Below are 16,713 nucleotides of genomic sequence, written 5' to 3' on the forward strand. Positions count from 1 at the left end.
ACTTTCCACCTTCTAGAACCACGTGGCTATCTCTTGGCTGCTATTACTACCTACCTTTGTCATAGTGGGTTTATTTCTTTTTTCATTCCACTGCTGCCATTGATGAGCTTTAGGAGAGTACAGAAATAAACAGGCTCAATTTGCTGTGTTTAATCAGAAGTCTTGTTCTGACCTCAGATAATTTATATTTGCCATTAACACTGCTGTTGTATTTTATTCATTTAAGTAAGTCAGGTGGTGCTGGTGGTAAAGAACTTGCCTGCCAATGCCGGAGAGGTAAGAGACATGGGTTTGATCCCTGGGCTGGGAAGAGCTGCTGGAGGAGGAAATGGCAACCCACTCCAGTATCCTTGCCTGGAGAATTTCATATACAGAGGAGCCTAGCGGGCTTTCCGTAGGGCTGAAAAGAGTAGGACACGACTCAAGCAACTTAGCACACAGGTGCACATTCTAAAACTAAACATTTGCTGTACTGTACACCTGAAACATAAACACTTCCATGTTCTCCTAATCTGGTACATTCTGAGACAAGAAATGAAGCTAGTGTGTGGATTAATCAAACTGAATATTCTGTAAAGGAGAATATACCAGAAAACGTCTATAATTTTTTAATTACAAAGTGATTCATGTTAATAAAGGAGTCTACAAAATCCTTATGTTTTATGAAAAAATATTTAGTCTAGTTTATTGTTCTAAATGGTGTTCAATAAATGTTTGTTAAATAAATGAATGCTCCCAGAAATAGTCCATCTCATCCACTCAGATGACTTCATTTCTATTAAAACACTTCCTTTTCCCAAATGACTCTCCAAACTCTTGGTGAATGAGATGTAGAAATATTTATGGTAAGTTTTCCCAAACTGTGCTCCTTGGAATCTCAGATTTGCAAGAATACTCTAAGAAAATCATGTGGGGCCAAGAACATTTTATAAACTCTTAAGTTCAACAAATTTCTTTACATTAAGGATTCCTTAGGGTCTTAACTATGTTAATATGAATTGTGAATCCTTTAGAGGGGGATCATGATAAGTATTTCTCAAATTTATTTCTTACCAATCCCATTTAGACAGCATACTATTTATTCCTTCCAGAGAAAATTGCATCAAAATACAATTTAGAACATTTTTTGTCAACAGTGAAAGTGAAGCTGCTCAGTCGTGCCTGACTCTTTGCAACCCCACGGACTATAGACTGCCAGGCTCCTCCACCCATGTGTCAACAGCGGGCTTCCTAATTTTGGACCTGGAAAAGACCTCCTTTTCATCCTGAGGAGGAGGTTTCTTTCCTCCCATGCCAACTCTATTCTAGATCTTAATCCTTCAGCATTACCTCGCCTTGAAACTCTCTGGAATATCAGACTGACTGTCCTCCCACAGGATCTCAATGATCCCGAGTGAAATAAAGCCTGTGTCAGAGAACCTTTGATAAGAGCTACTGGGGGAGAAAGCAGAAATGAATAGAGGATAACAGTGAGGTGGCCTCCCAGCTGACGCCCGCGGTGAAGAATCTGCCTGCCAAGGCAGAGGCCTAAGAGACCCAGGTTCAATCCCTGGGTCAGGAAGATCCCCTGGAGGAAGACATGGCAGCCCGCTCCAGTATTCTTGCCTGAAAGATCCCATGGTCAGAAGAGCCTGGCCGGCTGTAGTCCATGGAGTCACAGAGGCGGACGCAACCGAGGGCGGCACTACGCGTGCGCTTCTTCCACACAGAGGTGCTGTATCCTCTGCTCTGTACCTTGTTTGGAGAAAATCAGGTAAAAACCTAACTTATATCTTGGAGATTTTTATAGATTGAATTGGGTCCCCAAAAAGACATGCAGAACTCCTAACCCCCAGTATCTTAGAAAGTGACCTTATTGGGAAATAAAGTTGAGATGAGGTCACAGCGGAGTAGATTAGCCCTTAATCCAGTGTGACTGGTGTCCTTATAGTAGGACGTACTTGCACGGTGACACTGTGATGTAGTGACTGACACCAGAGGCAGGCATGGAGAGGTGCAGCTGCAAGCTGAGGCATGCCAGGGCTTTGCTACGAATGATCACCAGAAGCCCAGACCAGGCAAGGCGCCGTTTTCTAAGTTTCAGAGGGAGCAGGGCCCTGCCAGCACCTTGACTTTGGAACTTCTAGCATCCAGAACTGTGAGCAATACATTTCCATTGTTTTAAGCCACACAGTTTGTACCTCTTTTTCCCAACAGTCCTAGATCTTTCCAAATCCATGGAGAGATGCTTCATTCTATTTGACAGGTACATAGTATTTAACTGCATGGCTGGACAATGATTTACTTTTAATTTCATTTATTTCATGCATTAGGCCATGCAGCATGGTTTGTGGGATTTCAGTTTCCAGACCAGGGATTGAACCCAGGCCACAGCAGTGAAAGCACCAAGTCCTAATCACTTGACCTCCAGGGAATTTATTTACTCAGTTCTCTACTGATGAACATTTCAGTGTTTAATTTTGTCATTAGAAATAACACAAAGCAAATAACTATATACATATATATTAATATAGTTATATAACATAACTTATTATAACTTACAGCTATATTAACATATATTATATATATAGTATACTATAGTATAGTAGAGCTTCCCTGGGGGCTCAGATGGTAAAGAATCTGTCTGCAAGACAGGAGACCTGAGTTCAATCCCTGGGTCTGGAAGATCTCCTGTAGAAGGGAGTGGCTACCCCCTCCAGTATTCCTTGCCTGGAGAATTCCATGAACAGAGGAACCTGGAGGGCTACCGTCTATGGGGTTGCAAAGAGTAGGACACGACTGAGTGAATCTCACAACACAATAGTATAGTATAGTTATATTAATAACTATATATTAACATATAACTATATACATTATATACTATAGTATGTGTGTGTGTTTATATATATATATAATTATATATGTCATTTCAAACAAATGTGAGACTATCCTGAGATAAACGCACAGGAGTGGTGGATACTTAAACTGAATAAGATGTTTTGTACATGAACAAGTAAGAAATTATTATGACTTGAATAACCTTAAGTTTCCACAAACAGAGAGTATAATAAAATGGTGCTTAAGCCAATAATGATGCTAAATGGCATAGCTTTGTCCTGACTTCTCCCCCATCTCTCTCCCTAACTGTCCCCCTGCTGTGTGACCTTTCAGACAAGCCTCCTTTCTTTTCTCTGGATCTCTGCTGCACTTGAATTTTCAGGAGTTTTTTTTCTTTTTTCTTTTTTTAAATTGTTATATAGTTGATTTACAACATTGTGTTAATTTCTACTATACTGCAAAGTGATTCAGTTTTATATGTATATTCACACACACACACACACAGACATATATATATTCTTTTCCATTATGGTTTATCACAGGATATTGACTATATCCCTGAGCTATAGTAGAATCTTGTTGTTTGAGTTTTTAGTACTTTAATGTTTAATTTTTAAAATAAAATTTAATATTTAATATTTTAAGGTAGATATGAGAATAAAATTACAAAAAAAATTATGAGAGTAATTGCCCTACATAAAGACAGGAATTTCTATGTTTTTGCCTGCTTTGATTACTTAATTATGCCCTTCATCCACACTCTGTCCTCACTAACACACACACACACACACACACACACACACACACACAGCTGCACCAGGTAATATCTGTTTCTCACATTTGTTGTCATGTATTTAGAAGTTTCTTACTGTCTCCTTATATTTGCCCACAATAGTTAGCCTACTGTCCTTTCCACAGATGTTACTACCTGACTTATAAGTATCTACCCAGCACTTTTATATGCTAAGTTTTTCATCAGTGAAAATTCTCTATCTCCTGAAGGCAGCCTGAGGATTTACTTTTATGGAGTACAGTTTCTGTGAACCTCGTCTTCCTCTTTCTTCTTTTCTCAGAACAGAATAATGGTTGGGGATATATAGTTTTAACTGACATATTTTAAAAAATCAGTACAAGATACATTTGATTGTCACGGCTAATCCATGATGACAGCCCCATAAAGGAAGGAGGTAATTTACCTTGATTTCCTAGATCATGAAGACTTTTCTTTCCAGAAAGGGTTTAGGATTGGGACTCTGGTCACGTGGCTATTATTCTTAGTATCCTCAGCCATGTTGCCTGCCAAGAATCATTGGAGCTAAGAGTAGGCTGCTTATATGATATAATTGGTAAAGTGCTGGGAAGAGGCCTAAGTCTTCACAGGTCTCCCCTAGAGCATTCCAAAGTACTTAAATTGTTACCTTCAGCATCAAAGCTTTCTCTTACTCAAATGTAAATAGCCTGAAGGGATATCATAATAAACCATTATCAGAAATCAGCAACTCAGTGGGAATGGGTTTCTTAGATTCTTTTCCTGCTAACACTAGTTGGCCAAGAAGAAAGTGAGAATTCAGCCAAGGCGTTTTCACTGAAGTGAGCTGAGTCCTGCGTTATTGCTGTCGTGATGAGAGAGAAAAGGCTGGCCAGTTACATGGCCCCGATCACTCTCTCCACTGACCAGGAGACTGGAGCTCTTTTGTAAAGAGGAACTACCGGGATTGGAGAGGTCTAGGGAACTGGGTTACAAGGATCTTCTTCACTTGCGTGCAGGGTCAAATGGATCATGGAAAGGTAGCTGTTAAGTTTTTCTAAACTTTCAGCACAGCAAGCTGATGATTCTGGTAAAGCTCAAAATGGCATCTGGCAGTCAGAATGGTTCATCACATTTTTTAAAACATAATAATGTTGGAAGCGCCTGTTTTTGAACCAAGCTGTGTAGCAAGATGAAAGTGCTCTGTATTCTCCTCCGCTTTCCCTTCTCCCCACTTCTCTGATCATGTGAGTCTACGGGTCTCCATCTACTGCCAGGGGCTATTTGACTTCCTTGATGAATATTTATGGATAACAAAGTAGTCACTATTTTCCACTGGGTCTTACTAATGCTAATTCCCAAACCTGAGATCTACTTGGGGATTGACTGCCTGGTTAGTTGAGATAGATGTATTTGTCTGTCTCTCTTTTCAAGTCTCACATGATTAGAAAAACTGTTGGAAGGAGGTGATCTAGGTAGACCTGCCCAGACTCTCGTTCATTTCAGAAGAAGTTACATTCATTTCAGAAGCAGTAAAGAATTACAAATGGAAAAACTGAAAGCGCTCCATGGAGGAAATAACTTACTTTGCCTGAGAACAGCCAACAAATTGCAGGTGCTTTCATAAATTAGATTCACCCATCGTTGTTTCAACTCAAATATTACTTTCTGTTACTGATTTATTGAACTTGTCATATTATCTCTTTGTGAAATTCATCTGTTATGAAACTATCTTATCTAAGTAAAGAACTCTCCGCTTCTTACAATAGTATTTTTATTCAGTTACTGGCCCTTTCTCTTCCACCTAAAAACATGCACAAGCCTCTCTCCATCCTAAAATTAAAAAAATTCCTTCTTGGCGCTATTTCCTACTCTAGTGAATGATTCACGTCCCTCCTCTTCCTGGTAGACTTCTTGAGAAGCCCTTATGTCCTAACTTCCCATTTTCTCTTTAACTGCAATATATCATTAATAATAATAGCTAATATACATTGAGTGAATGATGTGTGCCAGGCACTGTGCAGCTTATATGTATTATCCAATTTAAATCTTCCAAGCATCCAACGCAGTAGATATCATCAGCAGCTCTGTTTATACAGATGAGAAGACAGAGGCTTAGAGAGCGTTTGTTGCTTACTCAGACAGTGAGTGGGTGGCAACAGAGCAACTCTAGTTTCCTCCTGGAGATGCTGTCTATATCACTGTTGCAATGCGCAATGTGTACTGTCTCTAACAACTTCCTGCAACCAATCATAGCCTAATCATCATGTCCATGGGTCTACAGTCAGTCTTCATTCTACTCTTTCTTCCAGCAGCTGCCACTGTTGGAACTTTGGACTTTTCTACATCCTTCATTTCTATGATGATGTACAACTGTTGCTTCTACATTTCTAACTATATGACTTTCTGATTTGTCCTCCCATTCTCTCTAAAATGTTGGATTTTCCTTCTTTTCAATGTCTCCCTTGGGTGATCTCAATGACTCCTATGTTCTCAATGATCAGCTCAGTTCAAATTCCGCTGTCCCTTTCTCCTGAACTCCAGGTTCATCTGTACTTACAGGTACTAGAAATACACAAGTCAAGTTTCATTATGTGTCCTTTAAAGCCTGTTTCTCCCTCTGCATTTCCTCCATAATTTAAAACATAGATTATCTAACATACAAGCTGAAGGATGGCAGAAAAGTTTTCTTTTTTTTTTTTTACATTTATTTCTTTTTCACATCTGCATTTAGTTGGTCACTATATCCTGTGTATTCTGAGTTTTTAATTAAAACATTTGTCCATTCATTTCCATTACCATTCCTGCTGCTTTAACTCAGACTCTTACCCTATCTTATCCCTTTTGAGGTCAAGTATTGTGTGTTGTACTTCATAGTAGTCCCTACAATAGCTAGCCCAATTTTGCACACAGATATAGATTATCAGGCATTTGTTCAGTGATAAAGTGAAAAAAAGTGAAAGTGAAGTCGCTCATTTGTGTCTGACTCTTTGTGATCCCATGGACTGCAGCCCACCAGGCTCTTCCATCCATGGAATTCTCCAGGCAAGAGGACTGGAGTGGGGTGCCGTTTTCTTCTCCAGGGGATCTTCCTGACCCAGGGATCGAACCTGGGTTTCCCGCATTGCAGGCAGACGCTTTACTGTCTGAGCCACAGGGATAGATGAACATCTATTCAACACTTAACATTTCATGAAGATTATTCTACATGTAAATATTCTATGTAAATATCCTAATATTTACATAGAACTTGCTCTCATCAGACATGATTTTAAATACTCTAGCTGTATTACCTTAGCTAATCGTCACAAATTTCTTCTGAAGTAGGTACAATTATTATGCCCATTTTATAGATGGGGAAACAGAGAGAGGAACTGACTTGCTCTAATTTATTATAGAGCTAATAAATGGCAGAGCTGGAATAAGATCACAGTCTGGCTTCGAATTCATGTTGTTAGCCATTGTACTTCCTTGTTGTTTTAGTTGCTAAGTCATGTCCGACTCTTTTGTAACTTCATGAACTGTAGACTCCAGGCTCCTCTGTCCATGGGATTTCCCAGGCAAGAACACTGGAGTGGATCCATAGTGCCTACTCCTGGGGATTTCCCAACCCAGGGATTGAATCCATGCCTCCTGCTTGGCGGGTGGACTCTTTCCCACTGAGCCACCAGGGAAGCCCATTGTACTTCCTTATGTTTCCCCTTGTTCTGCTTCTGTGCATCAGACTGAGATCCCTATTATTTTCCATTAACAATTTTGATTCTTTTGTCCACTTCCTGTTAGATCTGATTAGACGGCCATTATTTTTATACTGCAATTTGGCTGACAGAGAGCTTTTTCTTAGATTCAGAAAAGTGTCAGTAATGTCATTTTCTTGTTCACTGGCTCTTACAGATCAGCAGTATTTTCATTATGAAATTTCCCTGCAAAATCTTTTCAACAAGTGGGAAGCCGCTGTAGAGCACAGGGAGCTGAGCTCTGTGACCTGTGATGACCTACAGGCGTGGAATAGGGGTGGGAGCTCAAGAGAGAGGGGATATATGTATACTTACAGCTGATTCCCATTGTACAGCAGAAACGAAAGCAACACTGTAAAGCAATTATACTCCAATTAAAAACTGAATTAAAAGGGAATCTTTCAGAAATAGAAAGTAGTCTGCTGTAGCCAGCCAATGAAAATATAACATCCAATAGAAAAGAAAAATCGTTTCAAAAGGGGTATCCATTATATGAGTGCTAGTTAACTAGAGCATGTAGTACGTACTTTTCATTTCCCTGACTTCTTGGGTTCCCTCAAGGGAAGGACTAAGTGCAGGTCACTTTCTGGGGAGCTGACCCTTGGAAGCACAGGGAGGGAGCAACACAGTGAGATACAGGGTGTGATAATGAGGCCGCTCTGGGCTCAACCCCAATAGTGACCTTCAGAGAAGCCAGGTGAGATATACCTCAGAAGCCCGTGCCTGGATGCATTGTGGCTGCAGCACTGAGACACCAGCTTCCAGTCCCCGAGGGTTGGTGGAGGTCCCTCAGCAGATGGTGGCTTTCCGTCTGCTTGACTTCTGGGTTGCCACTGTCTTTGGCAGAGCAAACTCCTGTGGTGCTGGAGAACCGGGAGGAAGAAGAGAGACATTGGTGGTGCTAGAGGTAGGAAGTTTTTAGATTGCTGCCGACTGCATCTAAGGTGAATTCAGGTAGATCTGGCAGGTATGGGGCGTGGTATCTACAGTCTCCACTACACCGGGTGAAACTGAAGTTGCTCACTCATGTCCGACTCTTTGTGACCCCATGGACTGTAGCCTACCATGTTCCTCTGTCCATGGGATTTTCCAGGCAAGAATACTGGAGTGGGTTGCCATTTCCTTCTCCAGGAGATCTTCCTGACCCAGGGATGGAACCCAGGTCACCCACATTGTAGGCAGACGCTTTACAGTCTGAACCACCAGGGAAGTCCAAATCCTAACCTTCTCCACCTGGTGAAGGTTAGGATTAAGGTCAGGATTAGGACACTCTGACAGAGAAGGCAATGGCACCCCACTCCAGTACTCTTGCCTGGAGAATCCCATGGATGGAGGAGCCTGGTAGGCTGCAGTCCATGGGGTTGCCAAGAGTCAGACACAACTGAGTGACTTCACTTTCACTTTTCCCTTTCATGCATTGGAGAAGGAAATGGCAACCCACTCCATTGTTCTTGCTTGGAGAATCCCAGGGGTGGGGGAGCCTGGTGGGCTGCCGTCTATGGGGTCGCACAGAGTCAGACACAACTGAAGCGACTTAGCAGCAGCAGCAGGACACTCTGATGAAGCAAACTAAGAAAGGAGGGCACCAGCATCTATTTCTTCCTTTCTTTCCTCAGGATGTATTGAGTACCACATTTTGGCAATCATGTATTAACCATTAGCAGGAAAGCATAATTTCTTTAACATTTTGGGGCTTCCCAGGTGGTGTTAGTGGTAAAGAACCCACCTACAATGCAGGAGACAGAAAGAGACACGGGTTCAATACCTGAGTTGGGAAGATTCCCTGGAGGAGGGCATGGCAACTCACTCTAGTATTCCTGCCTGGAGAATCCCATGGACAGAAGAGCCTGGCAGGTTGCAGTCCATGGGATCGCAAAGAGTTGGGCATGACTGAAGCGACTTAGCACACATGCAATATTTCCTTTCCACATTTAGAAGATTATCTCGTCTGTCTCTTGGGAGCCTGCCAGGTGTTGCAGGCTCCAGCAGCCTTTGTGCTTCCAATGCAAAATTGTGGGTTTCTGCATACTCTTCAAGGACAAGTGTCAGAATATTCTGGAGACCTCTGGAGGGCGCTGAAACATCAAGGAGCCCTCTTACAAGAAGTATTGCAGGGAGCTGCTGACTCTTCAAGAAAATGAACTAGAGGAAGACGATGATACCTTATTTACATATTTGTTGATCTATAGGACAACATAGATCAATATTATGTTGATCTAAGTTTCAATTATGTCATTGATGTATATAATCACGGTGAAATTAAAACTTTCTCTAAACACATTTTTGGCATTGTCACAATTCTACACTTGAATTTAAGAGAAATTAATTGAATAATCTGACATTCTAATGGAATTGATTAGGTAAGTCCTATATGCTAAATCTCTGTAAAAAGTGGTATGAGTTATAAAAAGTTGAGTGAAAGTCAGTCTCTTACTTACAATGCATTAGAAGGAGTGAGCATGGCATATAAGCAACCATAAAGCAAGGTGGAAAGTGATAAGATCCACACAAAAAAAATACCATGGGCTGTGAAAATTCTAAGATAGAAAAATTATTTCTGCACCAAGCGATTTATTATTTCTTATGGTAATATTAATAGCTAAGCCTCGCCCAAATGTCCTGGAAATTTCATTAAATGTGGCCTACTTGCTGGCCCACTTGCCAGCCCGCTAGTTGAAGTTTAATAATAAGCAGACTTGGGCTTAGAAAAGACAGACAGGTCCCAGATGGGCCTTTAACTCAGTGATAACTGCACTGGTCTCTAAAAATGCTCTCAAGAGGAAAAGCAAAGTCCTTCTCTAATTCTTAATTATAAAAAAATCTAACATCATGTGGTCTGCTTTTAAGCCACAAAATTTTAGGTATACAAAAGGAACACTGGAAACAAAAATTGTGCATTATTTGTATTGACAAAACTATTGTTGAGTTTTCTTCAACATGAAAACGTTTTTCTCAACAAAGATTTTATCATAAAATAGAAATGTTAGGTGTCTTTTTTCTTAACCAAAAGTCAATTTTTAATGAAATTATGCACATGAAAGAGTCTATAGCAGATATTTTAATAGAAAACCAAATTCAGCTAAACCATTGAGAATTATTGTAAATATTTCATGCTCAAATAAGTAGGAACTCAGTACTTTTCGCATTGGATACAACTTGTGATCACTAAGCATATTTTTTCATTCTGTCCAAAGACTGAAAGAATTGTTATAATGAGTTGCCTGTGATAACATCCATTTGTTACATTGTCCACATTGTCTTAGACAACTCTTTGAAAACACATTTCAGTCACAATCTCCAAATTAGTATTTACATATAATTATACAAGGTTATGGAGCTTGCAGCTCAGATGGTAAGGAGTCCACCTGCAACACAGGAGACCCGGGTTCAATCCCTGGGTCAGGAAGATCCCCTATAGCTAAGGGAATGGAAACCCACTCCAGTATTCCTGTCTGGAGAATTCCATGGACAGAGGAGCCTGGTGGGCTACAGTCCATGGGGTCAGAAAGAGTTGGACACGACTGAGTGACTTACACTTTTACTTTCATGCATAGTTATATTTTATTTAATTATATATAATTACAATTTAATATATTTTCTTTATGTGAACCTGATAAGTGACTTCCCTGGTGGCGCGGTGGATAAGAATCCGCCAGCCAGTGCAGAGGACAGGGGTTCGACCCCTGGTTCGGGCAGATTCCACACTCCGCAAAGCAACTAAGTCCAGAGTCACCACGAATACGGAGTCTGCTCCCTAGAGCCTGTAAGCTACAGCTACTGAAGCCTGCATGCCTGGAGCCTGCGCTCTGCTTCCAGAGGAGCCGTTGCATCGAGAAGCCTGCACTCTGCGGGGAGGAATAGCCACCCCCACTCACTGCAGCTAGAGAAAGCCCACGGAAAGCAACAAGACCCAGAGCAGCCAAAAATAAATAAATAAAAATATTAAAAAAAAACTTCTCCTAACACCCAAATATGGAAGTATCAAGCTAAATTCCATTGTTTGAACAATGACTATTGCAATAGTGAATGTATATCATGGGAAGTCTATTATTATTTTTTAACTTTTTTTTTCCCCATGGAGTACTTTTTTTCCTTTAGGAAAAAGAGTAAGAGAAAGACCAGTTTGCATGAAAAGCGATGTTATATAATCTCTAAAGCTTTTTCTGAAAACTTAAAAAATCATTCTAAAAGTCCTATTAGTTAGGAAGCCATCAGATTTATCATTTAGGTACTTCAAACTACACTAAGATTAAAGTAGATGATTGAGAACTTGTAATTAGTTTGTAATTTATCCATCCATCCATCCAGTCCTTCAATAAATGCTTTCCTTGACACTGAAGATACAAAGAAGGAAGGACTATAGTCTGATGTAAAATTCAACCATGTAAACAAATAATTATCACACACGAGGAGGCATAACTTGCATGGGTGTTGCAGAGGAGGGGTCAGTACATGCTATTTGAGGCCAACATGTGTCAAGAAGCTGATGTTAAGCCAAGCATGAGAGAATAAATCTGAGTTTACCAGGCAGGTGTAGAAATGTGTGTGTGGAAAGTCCTCTGAGCAGAGTGTTGAATGCTCAGAAAATAGAAAGAAAAAAAATATGACAGGTTTAGGGAACCATAAACTGAATGGTATTGCAGGAGAATGGAATACATGGAGTAGTTTCAGGCAAGTGGTGTGAGAGGCTTATTATACTAAAGGCCCATTATCTTACTCTGGAGGTAAGGAGCTACCATTAGGGCACTGAGCAGGGAATGAACTGCTCAGAATTTTGCCTTTAGAAAGACCTCACCTGTGATAGTGTGAAGGGCGAGTCAGAAAGCAGACAGACTGCAAGTACTGGGCTCGGTACACGTATTTCTACTCTCTATATGAAACGGATTCACATCAGGTTCTTTCATCTGTGAGACTGGAAGTTCAACACTTCCACAGATTTCTCCCAGGACTCTCTTACTTATGGTCATTATCATGTCTGAAACTTACTTGCCCAATGGTGTTTCTTTTTAATAAAAAAATTTTGCTATTAACAGTTTTGAGATATAATTTACATACTAAATAATCTATTTAAATACTAAATTAATTTTTGTGGATACTCACAGAGTTATGAAGCCATCACCAAAATCAAATCAATTTTGGAACATTTCCATCACTTCCCCAAAGGAATCCGTATGCATTAGCAGACACTCCCTATTTCCCCCACTACCAGCTCCAGCCTTGGCCAACCACTCAGCTACTTGTCTCTATAGACTTGCCTACACTTGATAGTTCATAAAAATGGAATCATACAATGTGTGACCCCTTTCGACTGCCTTTTTTATATAGCATGATATTTATGATTCATTCATATTATAGCATATATTAGTATTTCATTTTTATTGTCAAATAATATATCACTTATTGACATTTTTATTGTCAAATAATGTACCATGAAAATATTGACATTATTATAAAGAAATATGACTTTTACTTTTCACACTCCTACAATATTTTTTTTTTAATAATTTATCAGTTGTTAAAGATTTGGGAACAATGTCCAAACACTGTTCAAAGTGTGAAAACACTTTTTGGCTAGTATGCCTAACGCTGCTATGAACAGTCATTTATGAATTTTCATGGGGACATATGTATTCCTTTCTCTTGGATATTTACCTAAGGGTGCAATTGCTGAGTCATGTGATAACCTTTTACTTAACATTTTGAGGAGCTGCCAAACTGTTTTCCACAGCAGCTGCATCATTTAACGTTCCCACCAGCAGTGCCCACGGACTCCAGTTTCTCTAAATCCTCACCAACGCTTGTCATTACTTGTCTTTCTGATTATAGTCATCCTAGTGGGCTGGAAGCATTATCTCACTGTGGTTTTATTTCGCATTTTCCTAATAGCTAATGATATTGAGCCTCTTCTCAAGGACTTATTGGTTATCTGTATATCTTCTTTGGAGGAATGTCAATTCAGATATTTTGGCCATTTATCATATTCCAGATATAAATCTGTTATCAGATATATGATTTATATACATTTTCTTCCATTCTGGGAGTTATTGTCTCATTTATTGATAGTGTTCTTTGAATCATAAAAGTTTTTAGTTTTGATGAAATTTGATGGATAGACTTTTTTTGTTATTAATATTGTTGGTGCTTTTGGTGTCATATCTAAAAGACTTCCCCTAACCCAATGATACAAAGATTTATTCCTATGTTTTTTTCTAAGAGTTTTTTAGTTTAACCTCTTACATTTACTTCTGTGATCTATTTGGAGTTAAATTTTTTTTGTATATAGGTAAAGAGGGAAACCAACTTCAATTCATTTACATGTGGCTATCTAGTTGTACCAGTACCATCTGTTGAAAGACAATTCTTTCCCTTTGAATGGTCTTGGCACCCTTGTCAAAAACCAACCAAACTTAAAGGTGAGGGTTTATATACGGACTCTCAGTTCTATTTTACTGATCTATAAATCTATCCTCATGAAATCACCACTCTCTCTTTTTCTTTTTATTGGAGTATAGTTGATTTACAATGTTGTGTTAATTTCTGCTGAACAGCAAAGTGATTTGGATGCACACACACATTCTTTTTTATATCCTTTTCCATTATGCTTTATCACAGGATATTGAATATGGTTCCCTGTGCTATACAGCAGGACCCTTGTTGTTCATCCGTTCTGTAGGTTGTATTTGCTAATCCCAAACTCCCACTGTCCCTTCCCCACTCTCCTTGGCAACTACAGGTCTGTCTTCTGTGTCCGCACACCACACTGTCTTGATTAATGCAGTTGTATGATACTACTTGAAGTTATCAGGTGCATGAGTCCTCCAACTTTGTTCTTTCTCAAGGTCATTTTGGCTATTCTGGGTCTCTTGCATTTTGTAAAATGCTTTTAGGATCAACTTGTCAATGATTTGTAAAAATCTCAAGTGAGAATTTAATAGGGACTGTTTTGAATGTGCAGATCAATCTGTAGAATACTGTCATCTTACTATTAAGTTTTATGAGCAAGGGATTTCTATCCTCTTATTTGGATCTCCTTAAGATATTTCAGCATTTTGTAGATTTCCCCACTAGCTTTACTGAGATATAATTGAGGTATAAAATTATATATATTTAAAGTATACAATGTGATGATTATATACATATGTCATGAAGTCATTACCACAATCAAGTTAATTAACATATCCATCAACTCACGTAATTACTTTTTTGTGTGTGGTCTATAAGATCTATTCACATACTCACCATGCTGGGATCCTCATAATGTATTCACCTTATAACAGTAAGTTGGTACCCTTTGAATAACATCTCATTTCCATCACTCTCAGACCCTGGAAACCAACATTCTACTCTCTGGGTCTATGAAATACAAACTTTTTTATTCCCTATATAAGCAATACCATGTAGTATTTGTCTTTTTTTGTCTCGCTTATTTCACTTAGCATATGCCCTCCCAGGTGTATCTATGTTGTCACAAATGGCAGAATTTCCATTTTATGGCAAATAATAGTCCCTTGTGTACATATACCACATTCTGTTTATTTATATGCTGATGAACAGTTAGACTGTTCACATCTTGGCTACTTGTGAATAATGCTGTGATGATCATGGGAGTGTAGAAATCTCTTTGAGATACTGATTTCATTTTCTTCAACTATATATGAAAAAGAGTAGTGGGATCATTTTATTTTTTAAGTTTAAAAATTTTTTTAATTTAAAAAATTTTTTGAAGGACCTCCATATTGTTTTCCATAATGGCTGCACCAATTCTCATTCCCACCTAACAATGTATGAGGGTTTCCTCCTGCACGGTTGGTGGGAACATGACTTGATGCAGCCACTTTGGAGAATAGTATGGAGGTTCCTTAAAAATATAATCCCTAATCATATGGTCCTGCAATCTCAATCCTGGGCATATAGCTAAAGAAAACTCTTCTTTGAAAAGACACAAGCACCCCAATGTTCAATGCAGCACTATTTGTAATAGCCAAGACGTGTCCATCAGCAGATAAATGGATAAGGATGCTGTGGTATATATACAACAAAATATTACTCAGCCATGAAAAGGAATGAAATAATGCTATCTGCCACAACATGGATGGACCTAGAGACTGCCATACCAGGTAAAGTCACAAAGGAAAAGACAGGTATCATATGATACCACTTATATGTGGAATCAAAATCAATGATACAAATGAACTTATTTTCAAAATAGAAACAGACTAACAGTTATAGAAAACAAACTTGTGCTTACCAAAGGGGAAAGGTGCAGAGGGAAGATAAATGAAGAATATGGGGTTAACAATACATACTACTATATATGAGGTAAACAACCAACAAGGACCTACTATATAGCACAGGGTACTATATTCAATATCTTATAATCTATAATGGAAAAGAATCTGAAAAACAGTATGTGTGTGTGTTTGTATGTGTACATATATATAACTGAATCACTTTACTGTGCACGTAATACAACATTGCAAATCAACAACACTTCACTAAAAAGAAATGTTACCTTTCCTATATTTGGAAAAATTTATCAAAAATTAGAACTCTTATTTAAGTGTTTGGTATAAATTACCTGTGATGTTGCCTGGTCATTGGCTTTCCCTTGTGAAAAGTTTTTTGATTATTAACGAAGTCTCTTTACATGTTAGAAGTCTATTCAGATTTTCTACTTCTTTTTGAGGCAGTTTTAGTAACATGTCTTTCTAGAAAATTTTCCATTCATCCAAATTACCTCCTTTAATTGGTACACTCTTATTCATAGCATTCTTCCATAATTCTTTTTACTTTTGTAAGTTTGGTGATAGTGTGCTCTCTTTCATCTCTGATTTTAGTAATTGGAGTCTTTTTAAAGTTTTATCAATTTTGTTGACCTTGAAGAACTAACTTTAGCTTTTATTGATTTTCTTTATTATTTTATCCATTTCATTTACTTCAGTTCTAATCATTATTATTTCTCCCTTATCCTTGCTTTGGATTTAATTTGATCCTCCTTTTCCAGTACCTTTAAAAAATATATATTTATTTTTATTCAATCGGCTGTGCCAGGTCTTAGTTGCAGCACATGGGAACTAGTGATCAAACTGAGGCTCCCTGTATTGGGAGCACGATGTCTTAGCCACTGGGCCACTGCAGAAGTCCTCCCAGTATCTTAAGTGAAATGTTTAATCATTGTTTGAGATTGTTTCTTTTTTCCCCCTCATGCAGGTATTTGTTGTTGTTCAGTTGCTAAGTTGTATCTGACTCTTTGAGAACCCATGAACTGCAGCACGCCAGGCTTCCCTGTCCTTCGCTATCTCCTGGAGTTTGATCAAACTCATGTCCATCAAGTCAGTGATGCCACCCAACCATCTCATCCTTTGTTGTCCCCTTCTCCTCCTCGCCTCAATCTTTCCCAGCATTAGGCTC

The 16,713-nt window shown here is 38.9% G+C and overlaps 1 long non-coding RNA gene across 1 annotated transcript in view; it reads right to left on the bottom strand.

The window, feature by feature from the left end:
* Positions 1,612–16,713, bottom strand: part of LOC108636716 — a 74,248-nt gene continuing 59,146 nt past the window's right edge. Inside the window, exons 3-4 of the long non-coding RNA XR_001918511.1 lie at positions 8,011–8,165; positions 1,612–1,734 (exon numbers count right to left, since the gene is read on the bottom strand). This is a non-coding gene — a long non-coding RNA (uncharacterized LOC108636716). The remainder of the gene's footprint in view (positions 1,735–8,010; positions 8,166–16,713) is intronic.

This window comes from Capra hircus, chromosome 9 (genome assembly GCF_001704415.2).
Source record: "Capra hircus breed San Clemente chromosome 9, ASM170441v1, whole genome shotgun sequence".
Lineage (NCBI taxonomy): Eukaryota > Metazoa > Chordata > Mammalia > Artiodactyla > Bovidae > Capra > Capra hircus.